A 24,161-nucleotide genomic window follows, 5' to 3' on the forward strand; every position below is an offset into this window, starting at 1 on the left:
CAAAATCTCACAAGAGAATGTGGAATTAAGTTGATTGCCCTTGTTAAAATACCAAAGGGAACAAGAAATAAAATGCCTTCTGCAGCCCAACAGATTCTGTCAATCAGTTTACCTGTTTGTTCCTAAAATACTGATATTCTGGATGGAATAAAAAACGGAGAATCTTTAACATGCTTGTACCAGTCATGGTAATACAGGAGAAACAGGCTGTAGGAAATGATCACAAAGATTTCAGTAGGGTTGAAAGACCATGATAAAGAGAGGTGCAACATTTAAAAGGGTAACTAAGGATGTCTGCAAACAGAAATGACTGGCAGCCTCAGCAAATAATCTGGTAAGAGTTGTGTACACTCCAAAGAGTCACCCATGACTGATACAAACCAAATCTTTTCAGTGCCTAAGATTAGACAAGGTGATGACAGGGCTTTTCAGTAGGAAATAAAGTTAAATTTTGACATGGATATCTGGCCTTCCACAACACCACTGCACATAATAACCAGATCATAGGTTAGTGTTTGCTGTGCAAGGCTGTGCACAAAGACAACCCCAGCCTCAAAGATTTTAACTCAATTGCCAAGGTTTAGAATGCAAAATCAGCCACTGGCAAAGAGCCCACTGCCTGGAAAGACTGCAGCAGTAACTTTCTCCAAAGGTTCCTCTTGAACATATGAATGTGTGGGCTGAACAGTATGAGGTTTTACAGAAACCTTTGAAAATTACTGGTCCAAACTTCTGATGCACTTGGCTTGCATGCAGGTAACTCTGACAACCTCAATGCCCCTATTCTTGGCATAATGATTTCAAGGGCAGCAGAGCCTACCTTGAGCCTACCTATAAGCCTTCCCTTTTCAGGAACATGCTCTTTCCACCCGCTACCAGGGTACTGAACTCTTAGCATTCAGTTAGGAGCATTTCCCTGAGATACTTGGATAGCCCTGAAGCAAGACGACAGATATTTGTCTCCTGCATTTTTTCTCATTAGGGCTCTTATCAGGCTATCTAGGGAGGGAGAGGCATAAATTTCCTTCTCCTGCACATATGCAATTAGCATTATAAGGAGCTTTGAAAAACCCTTAAAGATATCAAAAGGTTTTATATCGGAAATGGTCTGTTAAAAGAAATAACCTAAAACATTGCCAGAACATGCTCCTTTTAGAAACTGCAGGTGAGGACTGTTGGGGTGATATCTCTAGGACAGAGAACCATGACATTTGCATTTCAGATCTGCATCCTGTATTTTGGACTGGAATAAATGCCTGCATTTATCTCAAGGTCTGTAAAATACTTCCTGGATCTTTGGAAACTACAAGGAAGAATAAGTATAGTCCAGAGAACCTGTTTCTCCAGAGGAAAAAAAAAAAAAAAAACATGGAACAATAGGCTTCTGGCCTTTTAGGAGTTCTGATAGTGATCTGATGTTTTGGTGACAAACCTTGAGTTTTGCAAAATACTTTCTGTGGGCTCCTTTCAACACCACACTGCTGCTGGCTACCCACACTCCACAAGTATCTGAAGTTCATTTGGACCATGAAAATTCCTAAGGTCTTCTGCTGTGTGATCGGCAGAACTGTCCGAAAATAAATGTTTTTGGTGACTTCTCTTCTCTTACAGACTTAGCCCCAGGTACTCCTTTTGCCACTGAAATGAAATTTATGACAAATGCTCTGGTATGGCAAACAGTCATGTGTATCTGTACACACTTCATGGTACTAACGTGTAGAAGAGGACACCAAACTCCTATCTCTGGTTTCCCAGATGCTGTGCCAGAGGTGTAGATCCAGTGTCTCTTTTCTGAAACAACTCAGAGACCTGAGTTCCTTTGTTAGTTGGAAAATCACTAAAAAAAAAAAAATCCTGTGAGAGATTTAGTGGGAAAAAAAGATGCTATCACTAAGATTCACTATAAAGGATTAAAGTAAGAGTGAAATCCAAAGAAATACATATCTAAGCATATATTTCAGTGTACAATCATACCAGCACGTAAACAAGTTGGGTTTGAACCTGTGGCACTAATCAGAGTTCCTGTATAAAGTTCTGCATAAAGAGTGGCCTTGGACATTGCTGGCTTCACTCTGGTAGAAACACTCGAGGGAAGAGCCCCAGATTCTTGATGGGGACTGGCAGATCTCAGAAATGCTGAAGATGGAAACATCAAGAGTGCACACAATATGACAGGAGTGTTGATGTTACTCTGCTGGACACATGAATGCAAGCGACAAAGCCCAAAGCAAGGGAGTATGATAACCACATTCTCTGAATGTGAATGGAGTATTTCCAAAAGGTGCTTATTGACCTCTGCATCTTCAATCTGCAGAACAGATCTAAGCTATAATGAACACAGGAAGCTGCTATGCAATAGCCATGGTGCCTTGCTAACAAGCCTATCTCCTGAGAGTTGATTACAGGCAAAAAGAAAAAGGTTCTGATGGAAATCAGCTTATACAATCAACCCTACTAAATCCACTGTCACTTTTCTACGACCACTTGCAAGAACCTATTAGAATGGTATTTTTGCAGTGCAAACATTTGTCCTTTAGATGTTGAAGGGAAAAAAACAGATAATTTTGTAGAGAATACCAACCAGCCATCAGTTTCTGGGCACTACTGCCTAAGTCAAGCTAACTGCATTACCAAGTTCCATCAATGCTGGATTTCTTGGACACACCAAAGGTCCTCTCAGAGAAAACAAACAAAAAATCAGTGTCCTCAACATCACTAAGAAAAATGTTTGTTAACTGATTAACACTGGGGCCATGTATATATTTAAGAGTTATAATAAAAAACAAAACACGCCTCCTTACTGACATTACAGCAGGGATAGCATCCCACTTTTTGTCAGCAATACAAAAATGCTATTTTCTGTCCTAGCCCATCCTACCCTGCTGTCTCAGCCTAGGGTGAGCTGGTAAAGTAATAGTGCAAAAGCTTTTCAAAGATCTCCATGTAAACAAAGCAGAAGTCTGTATATTTTTCTCTGACGTTTTCTGTTCTTAGAAACAACTTTTGCTCTTTCCAACAAACATAGCTCTGGATAAGATGTTGTAATCTTAGTTGGTATTAAAGTATTTTTCCTGCCTTCACTCGTTCTAGCCACCAAATATTCATAGCAGAGTTATGTTTATTCTTTCACCCTTTTGTTTGATGTTATTGTGAAAATTCAAGAAGTGTCACAATTGTATTGCCTTTCCTACAGGAATACAGTGACTTCTATGTTTACTTGCAAAGCCAGTGATATGAGGATTAAAAGGAACTATGAAAAAAAAGTGAAACAAGGCATCTTTATTACTAAGGCTAGCTAACTGAAATGATTTTATTAGAATGGTTTTTGTTACTTTTCTTTATATGTCAGGTGAGAAGCACATACAGAAAGTCCTCTAAACATTCATACAATCCATAGATCTGTATTACTGTAAAAAAAATTGCTCAGCTAAAGTTCACAGAAAAAAAAAGTGAAATTACCCCAAAGGAATCTCTATGTTTCAAGACAATTTTCTTGCTGAGTTTCAAATATTAAAAGTCTCCCAGTTGTTAAATAAAGAGTGATGAGAAAATGCATGCAATTTTAATTTCCACTGGGATCATGCCTGGTGTGAGACAATCATGTTGTTAGATATTTTTCTAAAGACTAAAATAATGTTATAGTGTCTGTGAAGGATGCTATGAGGAACAAAGTACTGAAATAAAAACACTTTTATCCCAGATTGGCTACCTGTTATACATTTTTTTTTTGCTGAAATTGCTTAAATTAGATAGAATTTATGCAAAGCTTTATTATCCAGGACACTTAAGCTTGACTTGGTTTAACTGATGTACCTATTAGCTTATCTATCTTTTACTTAGTGAAAGGTTGATACATCAACCATTGAGAAGCCATGCAAGCCCAACGGATATTTATAAATAATGACAAAATGTTCCCTTGTTTACACCACCACCAGTGCCAGAGCAGCAGCATTCTTTAAAGTCAAAGCTGTTGTTCACAATGCTCCTTGCAAAGCCACTTGTTAGTGGGATGGTCAGGTATTTGCAACACCTGTGTACCTGCGTTTGTCTTCTGGGGTCTGGTGCAGTTTCCAGTGCACTTAGAAGATACTTGCCGTGGGTCTGAAAAATGGGGAATGACAAGGAAGAACCTTAAAAATAGATTATAATCTTGAATGTAACTAGTTCATAATCTCTAGCGCATAATTAGGTTCTAAGAAACAGATATTGTAGGTATGAAATATCACATCATAATTGTAAGCAGGAATTTGCTTGGAAGATGACTTTGGCTCTGGTTGGGAAAGAAATTAAGGGTATTTACTGAACAACTTTACTGTCAGTAAACTAAAATTGTCAACTGTGACTATGAAACATTACAGCAGGAAAAAAAAAGTCACCTTGTTTTATTTTATTATTTTGTTTGTCTGTAACTTTTCCTAAAATGCTTCAGCTTAGAAGTAGGAAATAATATTAATGAAAATACTTATTTAGCTAAGAAATGTATCATTTTTGCAATCAAGTATAAATAAGAAAATATTGACAAAATTGAAAGTACTGACAATAAAATTTCAGTTCTCACACATTTTTAAACATGGCAAAGCAAAATGGGATGGGACCTGCCTCCTTCAAACTCATTTTCCTGCTCTCACAAGGATGTTCCATCTTGAACTACTAACAGGAAGCTGCGAAGTCTTTTTATCCCTTATTAGTAGTATTATTCAGTAATATACTTAGAACAAGGGTGGGATAGGAAAAATAGTAATTTTCACCTCACTCCACTCTCAGGCAGTTTTCACCAAGGGTACTGCTCTCTAGGAATTGCATGCATTATCCATCTAAAGTTTAGGTAAAACCAAAGTTTTCCAAATCTCCCTGTATTTGATTGTTCTGATGCAGGAATTTTCCATGGGAGTTGTTCTACAGGAATTCCCCAAGTTAGAGGACAGCTGGTTTGGTTTGTGTTGTTTCCTGTATAATTGCAAACATCTTCATGGAATGGGTAAAATCTAGGCAAGCAAATGACATTTGTAGATACTGGCAAACACTTGGCTGAGTATAAGGAATGGGTAGCGGTAGGAATTTTACCGTGTATTCCTTGACAGGCAGCTGCATAGCTGGGAAGAGCTCTGAGAGTGACAGGGAGTTTATGTATCCTGGAGATGTGCAGAAAAACAAAGGGGAATAAGAAACAAGGGAAAAAAAATAGGCAGCAAAACCAACATTTACTATAGTGGAACTATGCTGCTGGTTCATTTTTTTTGGACTTGATTTAGAAAGAAAAATAATACGCACATTTTTTCAGATTTATTATGTTTGGAGGTAGTATATTTAAGCAGAACAGACAGAGTGGGTGATTGGAGTGAGGATCTAATGATTCTACTAATTAACGCAAATTTCAAGGCCAATCAAGAGCTGGAGGGTAGAAAACCTTTCTGTTCCCTGAACTATCAACAAAGTGGAGCCTATTCCATTTCTTGACATTTCCAAAGACACATTGGGACAAAACAATAAAAGAGAAGACAAAACAACGCCAAAAGTGGGATCTAGGCACCAGCTCCAGCAGAAGCTGTTATAAAGCTAAGTCAACAATGGCACCAAATCCAAAAGCAGCAATACAGACTGTAGACGGCACTGCATCTTCTTCCTCTCTTTGGCCTCTAACTGAGCCATCTGCAGGGTGTTAGTCCACTCAGTGGCTGACATCCATCCAAGAACCTTACATTTCCACTCATGTCCACCCAGCAATGAATAGATTTCTCCAAATCGGTCCTACAGGACTTGCATTCATGAGGTAGAATGTCCCTCTCCACTCTGCTTCAGAAACACCATGCGACTTGACCTGGTTCTGAATCCCCAACAATTACATTCTCAAAAAAAAATGTACTTAAGAGTTTAACACATAGGACAGTTTAGTATGTGCAAGGACAGCAATGAGTAATGGAATGAACTTAAATTAAGAGATCATTGGGAATAGAGCAGCTCACAGTTTATCGTATGACACAGCAGCTGTCAAAATCATAAAACCTAGAAACAGAAGTTGGATTCAGTGATGAAAAGCAAATCTAAACAAGTCTTTGATGACTTCTGCACAATGACGAGCACTGCAGAGCTTATGCCAGTGGAAAGAGTAAAGGAAGAAAAGTCAGTCCCTGAAACTGGAAGCAGGACTTGGGAAAAGTCAGATCCATTCCTCTCTGCTCCATGGATTGTTTGTGCAAACAGTCTGCATATTTGAGCTCAAGTCTCAGACACAGAGAATGGGAGATTAATACTCTCTACTTCTGTCCTGCCTAATGAGATTGTAAGATCTCTCATTAATTGGTTGTCCCAGTCATAGTACAGCTGAGACCAGACCTCCTTTGGGGCTGCTCTACTTTATGATGCAATTAATGCACATAACCCCATGCCATTTATAGTTCTTGAACCCTAATGTGTAATGTGTGCTGGGATGACACTTTTGTCATCAGCAGTTTCTCACTGGTAGCAGATCTGCTTTCACTTTGCGTCTTTTGCACCTACCTGTTCTTCTGTGTTATAACCACTGTAAGCTCCCGAGTGCTAGAGCTGATGACAAGCAAGAGCATCCTTTTACCAAAGACCAGAATAAAGCAAAAACAGACTACCAACAGGCCAACTCTCCCTTATTTTACTTACAAATTAAGGTTAAGTGGAAAGAATTGTAAAACTCCCCTTGACTTCAACAGGGCCAGCACTTCCCACTCTTGTGATAGAAAAATTATTTGTCAGGACAAGGAAGATTTTGCTGATTCTTTCTGTCCCACCTTAACTTTTCCAAAACCACTTCTGTTCTTCCACTGAAGAGATTTCTGACTACAACTGCTTCATCATTAGAAATTTTTTTGCGCTGTGCCAGAGATTTCACTCTATGTGTTTATTTATTTAATCTGTGTGCCCCCATGAGCTAACATCCTCGTTGCATTTAGTAGGCAGTAATGGTGAATGCTAAATAAAGGCTATGTTCTGCTGAAACTGCAAGATGAAACGCAAGAGCCCTCCTAACTTCAGGGAGTTTTGCAGAGAGAAAATAGGAAGTGAAACAACTTTAAAAAATGCATACTTTTGTAATGTATTAAAGCCTTCATTGCTTTTGCCAAAACTTCACTTTTAAGAAGAACCAGCTGTGGATTTGATTTCTATGTTTCTCAGCCATAAGTCAATAGAGGATTCAATTTTAAAGCACAAGACCTATAACATACAGTGTGAATCATCTCTTGTCTGCATATAAGATAGCACAGATAGATAACGTGCTTAGTGAAAGCTTTATCACCAAGGAAACACATTCATAAGCATTGAATCTAGCACCTTTACATTTACAACTTACTTTAAAAAAATGCCAGCTGTAAATAAGTCCATACTCATAACTAGAAATATGTGGTATCTATCATCCATGCCTATTGTAAGAATTACTCATTGCCTAAGAGTGGCAATAGGCAAAGCCCATTTGCAAAAGTTCAGAGCTTCTGGAGATTTGGAGTCTGATCTACCAAAAGTTAATTGTTTCAGAGAGATAATAATTTTTTGGTAATTATGTCCAACCAATCCATAAGTAACCCCTCACAGAATACGTTTTATCTAGTGCCACTTGCTATTTCCTAAAGGTCATGGAATCTCTTTTCCTCACCTCTAACGGCTCACCTTTCCTGGGTGCACTATGGGGAAGCATAATTCCAGCAGAGTGGAAATTCAGTCAGCAAATGAGGCATCGACATAAATATTCATGGAGGAAAAAAAACTTTTGAAAAAATGTTGAGAAAAGAGAGTAGGTAATTCATAGCATCCTCAGGAGACCACTAAGATATGCACTGACAATTTACATGGATTTGCTTAAAATTTTGTCTGTAATTTAAGAAGTGTTTTCATACATACTGACTTACTACCTTCTCACCAGTATTAGGACATCTCTTGAACACGGGGCACTTCATCAAGGACAGAACAGTTGCCCAGATGGCATGTGGCACCCATTTGTCATATCCTTGATTTACAGTCTGGGAATTACTCTGCATAGTAAGGGAAATTACTCTGCATATTATTCAGGGAAATGCTTATCTCCCAGTATATAAGCAACAGTTGCTCAGTTTTTAAAATACGAGTTTGACTTCCTATCTAGGATTATCTCCCTTTTACCCACTTTGCAAACCAAGGACCTGATATGAAGCCAAGCCATAGGAGAAACACATGAATTCACAGGGACCGTCTGCATGTACAAGGTTAAGTTTCTGCATAAGCATTAGAAGACATACTGGACACTATCTCAGGGTAGAGTCTCAATGGAGTTCTGCACAGCTTAATACGGCAATGATTCAGTTTCAAGTGAAAAAAAATGCAGGAATAATTTTGAAAATGCTTAATTATGATTTGTTCTGCTTGTGGCTGTGGTCACTGATAACAGTTTTATTGACCTTGGTAGGAAGAGAAGGAAGCTGATTTTATATACCTTTAGAAAGCCAGCTCTGAAAAGACACAATATACTTTGAGTATTTGGGTCCTCTTAGTTAATCATATAAAGATATGCATTCATAGAGACCTTTCTTTCATTGAGAGTCCTCCAAACTTAATTCATGTGCAGCTCATATATGGTTCCACGAGGCAAAATCAGCACAAATAGGTGGACCCATGTGCCAAATCATGACTCAAATCACCAGCAGGCGTAATGGAATCCAGTGTCAACAAGGGTCCGAGATGTAAAGTACCAGATTCCAGCACGAAAATTTGACCATTCAGTGAAGAATAAGATAGAAAGGATTACTTTAAAGACATTGACCATGAAGAAAAAGAACACCCTGTGGTGGGTAACGACACAATCTTGACCTTTCACACCACATCTCAGTCAGTATTACTGCACTGTAATTGAGTTCATCAGGTTCCATGAGTAAACCCATACTTCCTTCTCCATTTCTGGATGTTTTCCATTGGTGTTATACAAAGGACACTAATGTCTACTGGGAGATTGTCTATGCTAAACCAAAGCACATTCTTTTCAATTGTTTATGTCACACTTGTTTGCAGTTCTCAGTTCCCCCCAGTGAGGACAGTGACTAGGGCGCTAGAACATATGCACCTTTTATGAGCACAAAATGAGGGACAATGTTAAGGTTTCCTCCTTTTTTCCTTTTTATTTTTTTCTAAAGAAAGCTTTTTATTCAACCCTGATGCCATAAAAGAAGGTGATGTCATAATTTATGGTATTAAACTGGTTACTAAAATGTCATTACACAAGTGATGTTTTAATTGATGATGTTAAACTGGTTAGCAGCAAAGTGTCAAGTGTCACTTTCATGACATAAACTGCCAGTTATGATTATATAATATCAATTATTCTTTGGAAAACTGCATTAGATCAGTTAGTTCTGAACCAATGTAGTTGGGGCAGGTTCATATTTTTTTAAACGCTGTTCATCCAGTTCTCATTATTAGGAGTAAAATATACTTTGGAAGCAGTTTAGACTTTCATAACTTTCCCTTTGAAATATAATATCTATCTTTCCCATTTGCCCTTTCAGCTGCCATGAGATCAACAGCAAGCTAAAAAGAAAGCAGTGAGATAAATTTTATAGCCTTAACTGAACTTGCCTTGCTCTCTAATGTTACAGAAACCAAACTTTTTAGCTGAAGGTAGACAAAAATAACAAAACATAATTTTAATAGTAGGTTAAATATAGAACATTTGGATCTGCTGACAGGATGTTGGTTACTACGAGGCCTGCTTTGACGCTGGATCTCCTAAAGCTTTAGTGTCCAGCTGCTCTCCAAATTCCACTAAATCTTATTCAGGCACAGAACCAAAAGAGCATATTAGTATCTGAAATGCATGTAGCCAGATCTTAAAAGCTTAATCCCTTGTAGGGATAGTTACAAGTAAAAGCAGCAAGTTTAGTTTATGTATACTCTCTGGGTCCAACAGGGCTAGGCTGATTCACTGTTGAAGCTGAGTTTATCCAGTAAGTTTATAGTATTTGCATACATCAAAGCTGCATTTTCTTCCTTGCTGTCGGTAACACATCTCCAGCTAACTGGCAAAGCTATTCAGAGATGCTCTGATAACAAATCAGATGCAACGTAACAGGATGAGATTTTTACAGGAATTTCCCAGCTGAAACTATATCTATTTTATATGAGAACAGGTATGTTCACATTAACAAGAAAGCAACATGCAGTCCTATCTCTTGGTCAAGACTGTCAGTGGATTGCAGATTTGTTTGGGTTTAAGTAAGAAGATTGCTCCAGTTGATCAGTGCTGGTACATACTGTAAAAATGGCAGAAAATTACAACAGAGGGAAAAAAGTGGTACATCCATGCACCTACACTAACTCAGAGAAAGATCAAGGACTGCAAGGACAGTGCTTTTGCATGAACAGTCAGCAGCAGGTCCAAAATGGACCTTCTCATTCAAGGAATAAGTGTAATTTCAGATACCATCAAAGGCAGAATACTCTCCTGAAAAAAAAAAAAAAAAAAAAAGCAAAGCAAGAAACAAAAAACCACGCACAAAAAAAACCACATCCGACCCTAGCAATAGAAGCATATGCGTTGGAATCTGGTTCAGCCACACTACTGTGTTTATAAAGCCCGTGAGAAGGGTAGCTTACTGCTACAGACATATGTGTTTTAGAGCAGCAAGTTACTCTAATATAGTCAACTAAAACAGGCCACACTGTTCTTTTCCTGAATTACTTCGTGCTCAGGCCAGTGATGCTTTATAATGAAAGCTGGGTGTAGAGGTGACCACAAGGGCCACACTTCACTCTATTACTTACTAACTTTGACCAGATCAGATGCCACATTTCAGGGGAGAGGTCTAGGAAGCTTGATCAAAGGAGATATGGAAGGTCCAGGGAAGAACTGCAAAGAGGCAAGGGAGAAGCATGGTAAGAAATACTCAGAAACACACGTGATTTTCATTAGGTTTAATGGAGATGGTGGAAATTAATCTGCAGGGCAAGGCTTTGAAAACTTACCTCATGACTTCATCAATGCAAAAATAATCTGCTGTCTTCTTTTATGTGTCTTGTTCTCTACATTGCTTTGCACATTATGGAATTTCGTATTATCCCACTTCCTCAAACTTCCTAAACACCTTAACGGTGATTACTGAGCTGAGCTGTCCAAACAAAACAAAACAACACAAAAAGAAAGAAAGAAAGAAAGAAAGAAAGAAAGAAAGAAAGAAAGAAAGAAAGAAAGAAAGAAAGAAAGAAAGAAAGAAAGAAAGAAAGAAAGAAAGGTTTAGTATCGATTATCCACATGTACCAGGTTATTTTATTACACATATTTCTCTAGATAGCACTATACCTGCCAGATTTTGGGGAAATACAAAGTCCATTAGATATCAGATCTTTAATGCAGATGGCCAAATAATGCCAGAATCATGTTTACACCCTTAACCTGGTATCATGTCTTCTCTGTTCCAAAGAGATTCTCATTGGAGCCAGTTACTATTTTTCTCTTTTTGGCTTTAATTTTTGAAAATATACTTTCAAGGTACAGAGAGAGTTTGCATCAGGCACACACGCAGTGCATCACATCGGTCTAATTTACATAACAAGTCAGATAAAATCTAAGCGTTAAAGCGTGCACACTTGTCAACAGACAGAAGGTTGGAATCCTGTGAGACAGATGCCTCTTACAAGAGAGACAAGGATAAAAATTCTTTCACATCCTTAGTAGGTCGAACCTGCCCATCCATGTAGTTGCTGCATTGTGGCAACACACCCAGAACACACGGCAATAACGATCAATCTGCAACACAGCTCGGCTCATGAAAGCAAAATTCCTTCTAACATTTCATTGTAACTGAAGGAAGGAATACAGACACTGGTGGTTTTTCTTCAGATATATTATAATTTATAATTGGTTGTTAATTAATGTCAGATCACAGTGGAATTCCTATGGAATTACATAGTGAATTCTCTTTAATTACCAGTTTATAATTATAAATCTCATTGGAATGAGTAACACAGGAATTCTAGTAAATGATGATGATCTTGGAAGACTTCTTTGACTAATAAAATCTTCATGTGTGCATCTGAAGGAATTTTAGAACAGTCATCTTCATTTGGAGCAGAAAATATTTTCCATGATGTAGGATTCCCCTTCGTGCATTATGTTAAAAAAAAAAAAAAAGGTGGAGGGATAAAAAATCCGAAGCATTATTTCACAGCTAGAGCAACTACGTCTTGTGAAATGAAAAAATACATCTTAGGTCTCTTAGCACTACACCTTTCAATCAGTGTACACCACAGATCACCAAGGTAAGACCTTTTCCAACGCTGCTCTGTGGTTTTGGTGTTCTCTACTGATTAGCATGCCAAAAGCCATGAAACCAGGCTCAGCTGAGAGAGACCCTCCATACAGCCACACAGGAGAGGCCTGACACTGTTCAGGTTGTCATGATCTGGGCTGTACTTACATATTTGATTGAGTACAAGGTGATTAGAACTGTATGTGTTCACAGTTAATTAAGTGTACCCATGGTAATTTGTCCTATGTTCTGTTGCACACATCTGTACCTCCCTAAACGCCTGTGGGTGGAAATTGCAGCTAAAACAGCTTTACACCAGAACCCCGCAGACCAAAAGCTGATGCAGTATGTATGTTGTTATGAATTTATTATCTTTTTTCCTCCTTTCAGTTTATCTTTGGGTTGGCTGAAATGAAACAGAACTTGAGAAAAACTTTGCTACGCAAAGTACCCGCCATGTGGAAGCAGCCCTGTAAGAAGAGTTTTTCCTCCCCAAGGACACGAGTAACTCATATGTTGAGCCCCTGCTCCCCTGCCTCTAACACTGACGTTGCTTTTCTCTGCTGCTTGCATTTATCCCCATTCCTCTCCCAGTTCTGTTTCTCTGTGCCTTTGACTCTGCAGCCCTGCACTTCTCCCCTTGTCCCATACACAGCTGTGGGAATCTGTAAACCTGCCAATTTGCACTTTGTAAGAACTTGTTGCAAATCTGACGGGTTTCATCTTGCGAGCCAAGAAACCCGGGCTTACAACATAATTGATGCTAACAAATTGACAGAGGAACTATGGCCCTTACCTAAAATAAAAGACAATCACAATGAATTAAAGGTCATGTTAGAAAGAACTGTGCAGAGGAACACTGGGAAATAAGAACAAATGCAATCCAGGCTACAGCAGAGTTAAACCAGAGATGAATTTGGCTAAATAAAACATAAGAAACCTATTTCCTGTACTAATTACTCCCCTTCTTACAGAAGTGTAATGTTGGCATCAGCCTTCATTCTAAATTGCACCGCAAAACCCCAACACTTAACAGTGTTTTAGCATACACATTAGGCAGGCATTTCACATTCTTATTTTGCCTAGCTGTTGTTTATTTGCTGACAAAGTTTCACGGTAGGTTTTTTTCAAGTGGAGAGATGCTCCTTGAACAGCAGAACTGCCAAGGAAACTCACGTTTGGGTTTCGAGAAGTAACCACACAATCTGATTTGATTATCCATTTGTTTTTCATTCCCCTTTACTAAAGCGTCTCTTTAGTAAATGCAGGCCAGCACCACCGACACGGCAACTACCCGCACAGGCAGGGCTTTCCATGGAGTACACAGGTTGCAGTCCCTACCACTCAGGCACATGGAGAGTTTCTTCTCATTCATTTTGTCGGCAGGAGAACAAAAACTACAGTCTATTAGCAACAGACTTTCATATGGACACTGGAATTAATCAGACTCAAGTTTGCCTTCCTCTAAATCACAGGGTCAGGCTAAGGTGGGGAGAAGAATTTGCAGTTGTATCTTTGCGGAACCGCATTCCTAATTCTGCCAGAGATAGAGGAGTCCCAGTGTTTGGGATTGCTGATTATTACAATCACCAACAGACACACATACATATTCAGGGAAAGTGTTCGAACTCTCACATTTGTATTCATTTTACTTTGACTTGACTGGAATCATAAAAGGAATGTGTAAACGAGGAGAGCCTGTTGCTGAAATGAAGTTGAATTTTTTCCCCACAGAAACTTGGGTTCATGACAGCTTTTTGTTGGGCAGGACATTAGCCTTTTGTAATTTATTGCTTTTAGATTAAATCTGGGGAAACTCAATACTGCAGTTGAATGATTAGAGCAATACCCCTCGGAGTAATAAATTTTCTTTGGTGCTGTGCATCTCCCGATCATGTTTCCCTTCTAATTACATTTACATAAATGATATTCTGCAAAATTAAATTAACATTCAAACCGTTACACTGGCAAAGAGAGACAAAAATTAGTTACAAACTTACAACCCTAAAAAAAACGAAACGACACCTTGTTCTTTCCATGAACTGAAAAGCAGCTATCCCCCAAAGTGTCTCGCACACAACCGATTACTCTAGTTGGTTAAGCACCGACCTAGACGTTCTGCTCCCCCTTTCTGAAGTTTATAGAGTACGGTCCTGGTTTCCACAGGGTCTCATTAAATAGAAGCAATTGGTGACAATCCAAATTTGGTCAGTTAAGTGCTCTATTCAGACCTAGATGTGATTTCTACAGTTTTGGCCATGGCTCTTCCTCAGGGCTTCCCTGTCTTGGCTCCTGCACACCATTCCTCTAGTATGGAGCCAAAAGGTGCTTGGCGGGGCTCCCTGTGAACTTAGGCTCAGTGCTGTGCTAACACCCTCCTGACCAAGCTGAAGAAGGATGTTCTTGCTGTCCTTGTGCCCACGGGGCCACGCTGGCTGGCTAGCAGCACCATGCTGTCCTGGGCTCTTCTCTGCCTGTCGCATGGACGCCCAGTGTCACAGAGCAAGCTCCACGTTGCCAATAGAAGGTATCATCATTCTGATGAGGAAAAAGAAGAGTGCCAGCCTACCACTGGCTCTTGGTGCCAGTTTTCAGACAGCGTTTCCAAGACCTGGAGTTTAAACTGATTGTGATTTGTAGTGTCGATTAGCCTGAGGTTACTAATCTTCTGACTACTCAATCTGTTTTCTCTACTCTGTATGACAAACACTAGCTTTTGCAGAGAAAAATTGTTTCCTAATACCTCCTCATAAAGGCATTATTTCTGTTGTCCAGCAGAGGATTTGCCCCTCAGTTAACCACCCCGTTGTAAAGAGAGAGTACATCCATCTCCCTTTAGTCTTTTGTCTTGTGCCATTAACAAACAGTCAAACTGCTTACAGAAGGAATGTATGCCCTACTCTATCAGCATAAGGCACTGCTTGATTTTGTTTATCATGCATCCACTGCACTGAAAATCATAATATTTTCATTCAGAAATTTGTTTGATTACTGAACCTTGTCCTGCCCTCCGGATAAAGAGCACGTGCAGTCATGTCTCTAGTGATATCAATTCTTATACAAGTATACTCAAACACTGTGTTCAATTTTAAGGCATTAGTAATGAAAATGGAAAAAAAAATCAATATTTACTATGCATATTATATATAGCACATGTATATACGCATATAGTCACATCTGGAACTAAAACTGTCAGCTCTGCTCTAAGTGCGTCTATTTGCATTTAAGTATACTGTGTGTAAATTGGGCATATTGCAGGGGGGAAAAATACAATTTCTGGAGAAAATTTTAACATAAAAATGTCAAAGCTGCTGATTAAATAAAGATTGTGTATATATGATCCTACTTTTCAGTTTGAAAGCTGGATGTTTTCAACATTTCAATTTTTGAAGACAAAGTTTGCATTCAGCGATTGAATTTCTTTGTTGAAATACATCAACATTTGCATTTTAGCATGTTTCAGTTTACTTGGCAAAGAAATTGCCTTCCCCCCCCCCCCCCCCCCCCCAAAAAAAAACAAGCACTGGGCAGTCTGGTATATATTTGAAAACCTAACTTAATCTTCCCTAAACTTCACAGTTTCTGTATTTCTATAGGTCCTATAATAAGTACAGTTAATTATGTGTAGACATAACATTTAGAGACCATATTTTCTCAAAGTGTTTGATTGCAGTGAGTCATCTGCATGACAATCCTCTTTCCAGGACTGCATTTCATTCCTCACCCTGGCAAATATAATGTGCCAAACACTGTAGAATTTCTGTTAAATAAGCCTGTCTCACAGAATTGTGGCCTAGGCCCATTCAGAGCCATAACTGAATTCTTTGGCATGCAAATTACTTGGAAAGACTGGGCCAATTTGTATGTTTAGGACTGTATGACAAACATATTTCACTGCAAGGAACGTTAGGGCATAACAAAACGTACTGTACGCAAATCACAGGAAGTCTTGGTGCAGGTTCGTTAACCATGACTCCTGGAAAGAACATGAGACCCAGATTTCCATTTGATGCAACATACGCTTCACCCATGCAAGATGATGATGAACTTCCAGTGAAAACTAAGAGTCAATGAAAAATCAGAGCAATCAAGGAGATCATGAACTTCATAGCACCAGACCAGCAGGTACAATTACAACAACGTCATACAACAGAATAATTCAATAAACCTTTCCTTCCTCAAGGACTCAGAGCTGTAGCTCTAGCAGACAAGAACAATATAACTAATATGCCATAACATTAAATCTTAATTTACCTTAGTTCATTGATATCTCATGTTATTCCCCTTACATTGTCATGGTATTTTTCCCCTGTATTTAAAAAAGCATAGCCTCAACACCCATACCAGAGAAGCACAACAAATGTATGTCTACAAGAGCATTCAGTGAAATGATGTGAGAGACTTCTTATGATTAAGAAAAGCAGTAAAGGTTTCATCAGCAATGTGAGGTTTCATCTATGTTATCAAGAATTCATGACTACGCACTGGTGTGATTCAGATTGCTGAGATTATCAAGCACTATCAGACTCCAGGTGCATTGGACAGAATCTGTGAATAAGCCAAGACCATCTGCCATCTACGAATAGAAAAGATACGTATATCTAGAAGCAGCATTCTATATAAGCTTTCTGAAAAAGCTCCAGGGTGGGTTCCAAGCATTTTGAAAGTTATATAAAGCATAGATACTTAATTTAGATCCTGATCCAGAAGGAACGCCTGTAGGAATGGCTTATAATTCCTGTTCTTCAGGACAGTTAGAAAACTGTGCCTTTATGCTGTCTCTCAGGAACACTAAGACAAAGAAGAGATTCAAAATTACATTTGCAGATTATCAAGAGCAACCAGAATAATTAGGAGTTACTTTTACTATAAAGATCAGGGCAATGTCTGCGTGTCAGCAGAAGTTAGAAGTAGGCACAGTACTTATGAGCTCCAACACAAATATATGGGATGTTGCTCCATCTACAAAGGTTTCCCAAAATTAAGATAACTTATTACTTCATAGGTTAGAGCATAAGCCAAACAGCATTGCAGACAATGACTAAAGGCAAGGATCAAAAGCTAAATACAATTACATATATCAGTAACTACATTTAAAAGATTTAATGCCTCTGAACACCAGATTTGGTGAAGATGCAACTGAAGCAAGGTGCAGGAGTGAAGCAGCTATTTACACAAATACAACCTAGGCCACCCTTTCCATCAAATCAACTACATTAACCTGCTTCTGTGGTGAATGGTTGGATAGTGATGAGATTTTGCAGTGAGATTCCTTCAGACAGTAGTTAGTACCATCAAGGACTAGAAAACTTAAGCACCTCTGTGTGATATGAAGACCTTCTGTGCTCTTGCAATTTAGTCCTCAGGTGGAATTACTGGAGAAATTGTCTTCCCCTCCACCCCTGAACAATAACAACAAAAGGTAGTTACAGCAGGTGATTTAAGAATCTGATTGCTGCCAATATAGGGATGTAACATGGTGGGAAGGGGTAGGAAATTGTCTTTGCGGTTACTCTGACAAATTGCAGCGCAGACAGTGAAGCCATTAACAGTACAGAGAATACACCTGAGTCTTCTTCCAAACAATACTGCAGCATAACATGGATGGAAAAACTGAGACCATGTCATCTCCTTTTTCCTAGCAGAGCACATTAACCTAGGCTTCTGATGGTTTCTGCACTGGGTTACAAGATTAACGGCTGGAGTGGGTAAGATGTCACTCACACAGAGCGGCATCTGCCAGCTCTCCTACAGGGAAAGGTCCATGCAGATGGTATCTTAAAACACCACACTTGTTTTTTTCGGTCCTCAGAAACTGGATCACTTTGCAATGCAGTTATTGTCCAGTCTGCTTAGAAAAAGCACTGTAGTAACTTGGGAACAGTAGCTGGCACACTAGCAGAAGAAACAAACGGTGAAGAGTTGTTCAACAGCTTGCAGATTGTTTGTCTTGAGATCAGACGCTCTTGGAGAACAACTGTTTAGAAGGTAGAGAACGATACAGGTTAGGAGAGATTTCTACAGAGATTAATCTCACCATTTTAGCCACTCATAGGTGACTGGCACATAGCAGCTTTAGTACAGTCATCATGTTCAGTTATGGGAATATTTGCAAACCCGCTTGGCCACTTAACATCTCTCTCATTTACCACCTTTTGGCACCTCCTTTCAGCAAGACCACAACTGCCAGGGGCTGGGACAGCTGGGGAGTGGCTGCCTTTTGGGCTCCTCTTCTCAGAAAGTATTTTTTTTTTTGCTCCCCTGGTGCAACCCTCTGGGACTTCTGAGGACAGGACTACCATAGCTGCAAGGAGAGCACCACGGTGTGCACAAGGCATGGCAGCAGTTAAGAGGAATCGAAGCTCTGTCTCACAGTGCCCATGTTTCTACATTTCTGAATTTGAACTGACGGATTTTTGTTGTTGTTGATGGTGCTTGAAGATTAAATGTTATGTGCAGCAACAGATGTTAGTGATCTCATTCCGAGCCGAATACCTTTTTACACATGGTTTGGTTGTGCACCAGGGGCCAAGAACTTTGGCTGTAGATAAGCAAAATCAAAATCTGTTTTAACTGGCATATTGAGTCCATTGTCTATAAACATTCACATTATGAGAATGAGATCAAACCTGCCAAGGGACATTATTATGTTGTGAAATATATTTGCCCATCACAAAAGAATTACTAGAAAAGAGTGGAAAAGTGGTGGTTATTGAACTGTGTAGCACTGGCTCAAATCTGTTCAAAAGCTCCACTAATTGCAAGCAAACATGATCTTGGCTAACACTGAGACAGAGTCACAAATGTTTATACAGAAAACATCCAAGAAAGAGGAGGCAGGGACATTCTTCGAGGAATAAAGCAAAGAAGCAATAGAGCTTGGCAGCTTCTGCCCTGCTTTGACTGGATGGGTGGCAGCTACTAAAGGGCAGCGCCTTAGAGACCAGTGCAAGGCTGGATGAGATTTCCCTAGGAATATTAAAAAAAAAAAAAGAAAAAACAGGCCAGGAAGCAAAAGAAGAAATCCAAATGCTACTGGAGTGCTGCAATATTGATCCCTTTTTCAAGCAGCCAGAGATTCTTAATGTAAATAGCAGCAGGTCACATCAGAAGGAAATCACCAGGAAGATGTTCCAGGAGCTGTTGTTAGAACTGACATATTTAAGGAATTTTATTACTATTACCAGTAAGGTGGTAGATATGTCCTCTTCCGAACAGTAAAGTGAGCAACTTGAGAAGAAAATGTAGGGTTTCAAAGCATGAAGTTGCAATGTAACTTCTTTTTATGGATTAAAAACTAGAATTACTTGATAAGAAAAAAAGATGCAAGTATCTCAGACTTGTCTCAGGGGAAACCCTTGGGAATCTGGAGCCTAAACAAAGTTAGCCACTCAAATACCCTTGCAAACAGTATTCAAACTATAAGAGAAATACATTTTTGAAAGAAGTGAAGACAACAAGTAAAAAGCGAGGCAGTATTAAACAGTATCATAGGCAAAACAAGGGAAAATCATACAGTGGCTTTAGGCTTCCTGAATAATTGGGAACTACGACATTCAAGGCAATTTCTTAAGGATTTGTCAACCTTAGTTCACGTCTTTAAGTGTGTTTCTCCCCTTCTATTACTCCACTCCCTTTTAGACAGTACATGTGAGCTCTGGGAATGTGTCAAGAAAACAGGGAATAATTATAATCATACTTAGTCCGAGGTATCTCATCCATTTAGCAGTAAGACATCCTAGGGATAAGAGGCTCCATCAGGTGCCTTTCTACTTGAACTCAGTGAGCTAACAAAAAAAAAGATATCAAAAGCAGATCCATGCCTCTTTTCTTCTATCAGAAGAGAATGGTGGCACTCCTTTCTCCCCAAAACCAAACACAAAAGCCACCCAGATCCCAAACCTAAGTTTATACTCACTCACAGATGCCAGCAGCATCTTCACAAACACCCCAGTTATCTGCTCAGCCTCCCACGCACGTCAGAGTGAAACGGCTGCTAAGTGGGGCAAAGAAAACTCTCTTCCCAGTGGTCTATTGACAGGACCTGGGAGATGTCAGTAGGTGTCAGGGGAAGAGTCCCATTGAATCCAAAGTTCATTAAACACAGTCAGAACCAAGCTTTTATACAGGCCAAGGAGTTTTAATGGCACACTGCTAGAGATGCCCTTCTGTGTCACGGTATTATTCTCAGAATCAGAAACCTGTTTGTTGGCTAGAATAAAAACATTTGATTGTGTTTTGCTGTGAAAAACATTGTGATTTGCTGTACTGTCCACGATCATCGCTGGTCTTTAAAAAAAAAAAAAAGGAAAAAAAAAAGCTTTTCTTTTGGTATCTAAATAAAGCTTCTTCCTAATGTTGCTGAGATGCTGGCTTTCATTATGCATGGCAAAGGATGGGCTGATGATGCTTTATAATCATTAGCAAGCAACACAGACATTTCTGGAACACAAAAATAAGAGCGAGTAGCATTAAAATGTTCTTGGGGCTAATTTCTCTAACCAGAACATGAAAGTTTTTTTCATTTTCTGTATGTGAACAGCATTCAAAGCAAAGTAATTTCATTATAAAACTGGTTCTTTATTTTTCTGAAACAGAGTCGGAGTACTGGAATAGAGTCAAAGTAAAACCTTCTTTTTATGACAACAGCATTTGAGTATTAGATTTCTTATATGATGTGACATCTCACCAGATGATCCTCCAGGCACTGTACATGGACCACCTCTAACATACAAACATCCAGCATTATACTTCTGTTTTTCTGTGGTAATAACTCTCTTTCCTTCCAACTTCTTGGAAGTAAAAGCCAGAAGTGTTCAAAACTTTTTATACCATACACACTTCTTAAGAAAAGGTGATCACAAAGACTGTTTTCCTCCCACTGATAACCAAATAGTGCTGCAGTAGCAATGACACCGCTGTGGGCTCTCACAGGAAGAGATTTTAAACACGGTCTGAGAAAGAGGACAGCTCTTCAGGCAGTGAGGGCTGCATGACTGCATTGACTTCTGTCAAATTTTGCCAGCCATATCATCAGCCGATGATATGTTTCTGACTGGTGAACTTCTTCGAACATGATTTAATCGCTGAATCAAAGCATGGAAAATTCTCAAGGTCAGCTCAGTCTCTGCAGACCTTCAGGTCCGTGGATCAACATTTGGAAACGACCAATTTAATCCATCTTCTATCATGATGGCTAAGAAATGATCCTTTCTTATTCCAAACTTGCCCAATGAACTAGGTTTGGGCAGTGTGAGAGGTGAGTAGCATCAAGACCTTCCTGTTTACTGCAACGTGATGCATATGATTTAGATGACGTCAAAAAAGTGTCTCGTGTTCAGGAAATCAAAAAGCATGGCACCTTTCAGACTGATTAAAGATGGAGATACTACCTTCAGTTTTAATAAAGATGGAGATACCACTGCATTACAGTTATGTTTATTTTTAACAGGAGATAAGTGAGATGGCTACACAGCCTTTTTTTGCTGTAGAAATGTGGCAACTTAGGGATACACAGGTTATGCACATGCAGGCACCAAGAGACTGAAATTCAACCTGTCATTCAAAAAAGATCTTCCTGTTTTGTACCAGCAGAAATGGACAATATTCTTGCGACTACGCATGACCTTCCCAGATACAATTACTGTATCTCTGATCCTCTTTGCATTGCCCTCTACCCATTCAAATACACAAATACTAACTCACAAACTACTTTTCACAACAATTTGTTTCTTCCCTGCTTCTTGGAAAACATTTTCTGAGCAGATCTACCAGGGCTCTATTCCCTCTTGTTTTCAAATCCCCATCAAGATTACTTTTAAAAAGGTAGTGCGTTCTTCAAAATGAAAAACATTTACATTATCAAATAAGGAGAAAGAAGAAAGCCAAATCTGCTATCCCTTCACAATGGACATCCCTGAATTTTCAGGAATTGTTTTGAAGAATATAACCAGACTGCCTGCCTGTTTCACACATCCCTCAGCAGTGAGTTGCTGCTTACGGCAGAGAACACAGTACTGTAACTAATCTGAAATGAAGGAAAACATTTAACCTACAGTCCCTCATATTCAGAACAAATAACTGTCTCCATGTCCCTAGCACATGTTTGATGGAGTCAGAAACAGGTTATTAATGAAGAATAACTCCATAAAAATGAACTCACTCCAATCAGTCTTCTGGCACTACAACATCAAGGGGAGATGCCAGTCAAGCAGCTAATATTAAACCTGTAAATCTTTACCTATTTAGGATGCTTTAATCATTTCCTATGAATTAATACCATAAAATGTGATTTATAGCTTAAGGAGGAAGATCCTTATAACCATTAATACACAAATCCAATCAACAGACATTTGGAAATTACAGATTCACTGGAGCTGTGTGGTGCTCAACAGAAAACTAATCCTGCCCCCTTTCTCTGCAGGGAAAGAGGGGCTTCAGACAACTGTATAGGTGCAACAGTTTCATCAGTGCTGCATTCCAAGAAACCTCTTCACACAGGCTTTCTTCAACAGATGGTCTTCTTAATTTGGTACAAGGTACAAGATTTATAGACAACCCTCCGCAACGTGGGAAGTGCATAAGGTGTCAGATGAAGCAATAAACAAATGGGAGAGCAATGGTCCCCTGGCAAACAAATTCTCTAACCTTTCAAGGATTGCTATGACCCAGCTGGTCTGACACATATCTGAGAAAAAATACATAATTATTTAGGGTGGCTTTTTTAACATTAAAAAAAATAATAATTTTTTGTCTGATTTTGCTGCAAATTGTTAATGGCAGTCAACAAGGCCCTTTAAGTGTAAAATCCCAGATAGGTTGAGCTTTGCAGAAGCAGCAGTCTGCAGCACATTCTGTGCACCATGGTCTCTAGTGCAGCTAGAGATGGCTGGCTGCTTCCTCCTGTGCCCTCACACCTCTCAGCCTCCAGCATTTCTTGGTCACCACTGGGCACCAAACACGGCTGCAAACACAGGGACATTTTAGCCACATTTGCTCCATCTCTGTCACAAGTGCCCATCACTTGGTGCTGTCTACTCCTGGACATCATTCGTTTGTCTCTTACCTTTGTCCCAAAAGTACAGGCTCATTCACATGCTGGTTCTTGCTCTGTGTCCCTGGTTTCTCTCTGGCATCCCTACAGATTTATCTGTACTGTATTCCTTCCATATACACAAAGGACCAATTTCACCCTTTTCAAATTTAAGCATTTGCTTGAGAAATCAAACATAGAAAGTGAGTTGCCGTTTTGTTCCTTTATCATCCACAAGACAGCAAGTACATTGGCAGACTGACTCAGGTTTTAGCTGAGCAGAATTATGGTTCAGAGATACCTCCTGTTTTTCACTGACAAGAGGAAGCTTAGGGTTACCAGCTTTCTAATGCGTCACTAAAGTGCTTACAGGACAAAGAATAGACATTTTTCCAATCACTCATTTGTGATTCTTCCTCTCTCAATCTCTCTTTCTTCCTTCAAGACCCTTTCTTTCTTCCCTTGCCTGGTTTATGCAGACAATCTTATTTTAACTAAAAAGAAAGCTTGAGCCACCAGTTCAGGAAGAGATTTTCTAACACGGCTCTCCAGTGGGGACAGTAGGCAGGTGACAGACTCTTTATAAAAGTTTCTCTAACAGCTTTTTAAGCTTTGACTGTTCCAAAAGCCAGACTACCTTATTGTACAGACTGATATTTATATTTTTATGGAGAGGAGGAAAACAATATAGAAATTGAAACAGTGAGCACTTATTCAGTAGCTGAGAGTAAGGTTTTCAGAGAGCTAGAAACCGCTGCCGAGAAGGATGGCTAAGCTTTTGCCTCAGGGCATTTAAAACTTCCCTTTCTCCTGCTCCATCTTTTCCCTACTCCAGCATGTCTGCTAAAGATCTCAGCCTCGGGAACAGAACTGGGAGGAAGCCAATCTCC

General features: G+C 39.3%; 1 protein-coding gene across 1 annotated transcript in view; it reads right to left on the bottom strand.

The window, feature by feature from the left end:
- Window positions 1-24,161, bottom strand: part of LOC308192979 (uncharacterized protein) — a 197,194-nt gene that overhangs the window by 88,418 nt on the left and 84,615 nt on the right. The window contains exons 5-8 of the mRNA XM_080587104.1: window positions 10,957-11,099; window positions 10,756-10,840; window positions 5,065-5,132; window positions 4,039-4,101 (exon numbers count right to left, since the gene is read on the bottom strand). The gene's annotated coding sequence lies outside the window, so the exon portion shown is untranslated. The remainder of the gene's footprint in view (window positions 1-4,038; window positions 4,102-5,064; window positions 5,133-10,755; window positions 10,841-10,956; window positions 11,100-24,161) is intronic.

This window comes from Anser brachyrhynchus (genome assembly GCF_964034855.1).
Source record: "Anser brachyrhynchus genome assembly, chromosome: 3".
Classification (NCBI taxonomy): Eukaryota; Metazoa; Chordata; class Aves; order Anseriformes; family Anatidae; genus Anser; species Anser brachyrhynchus.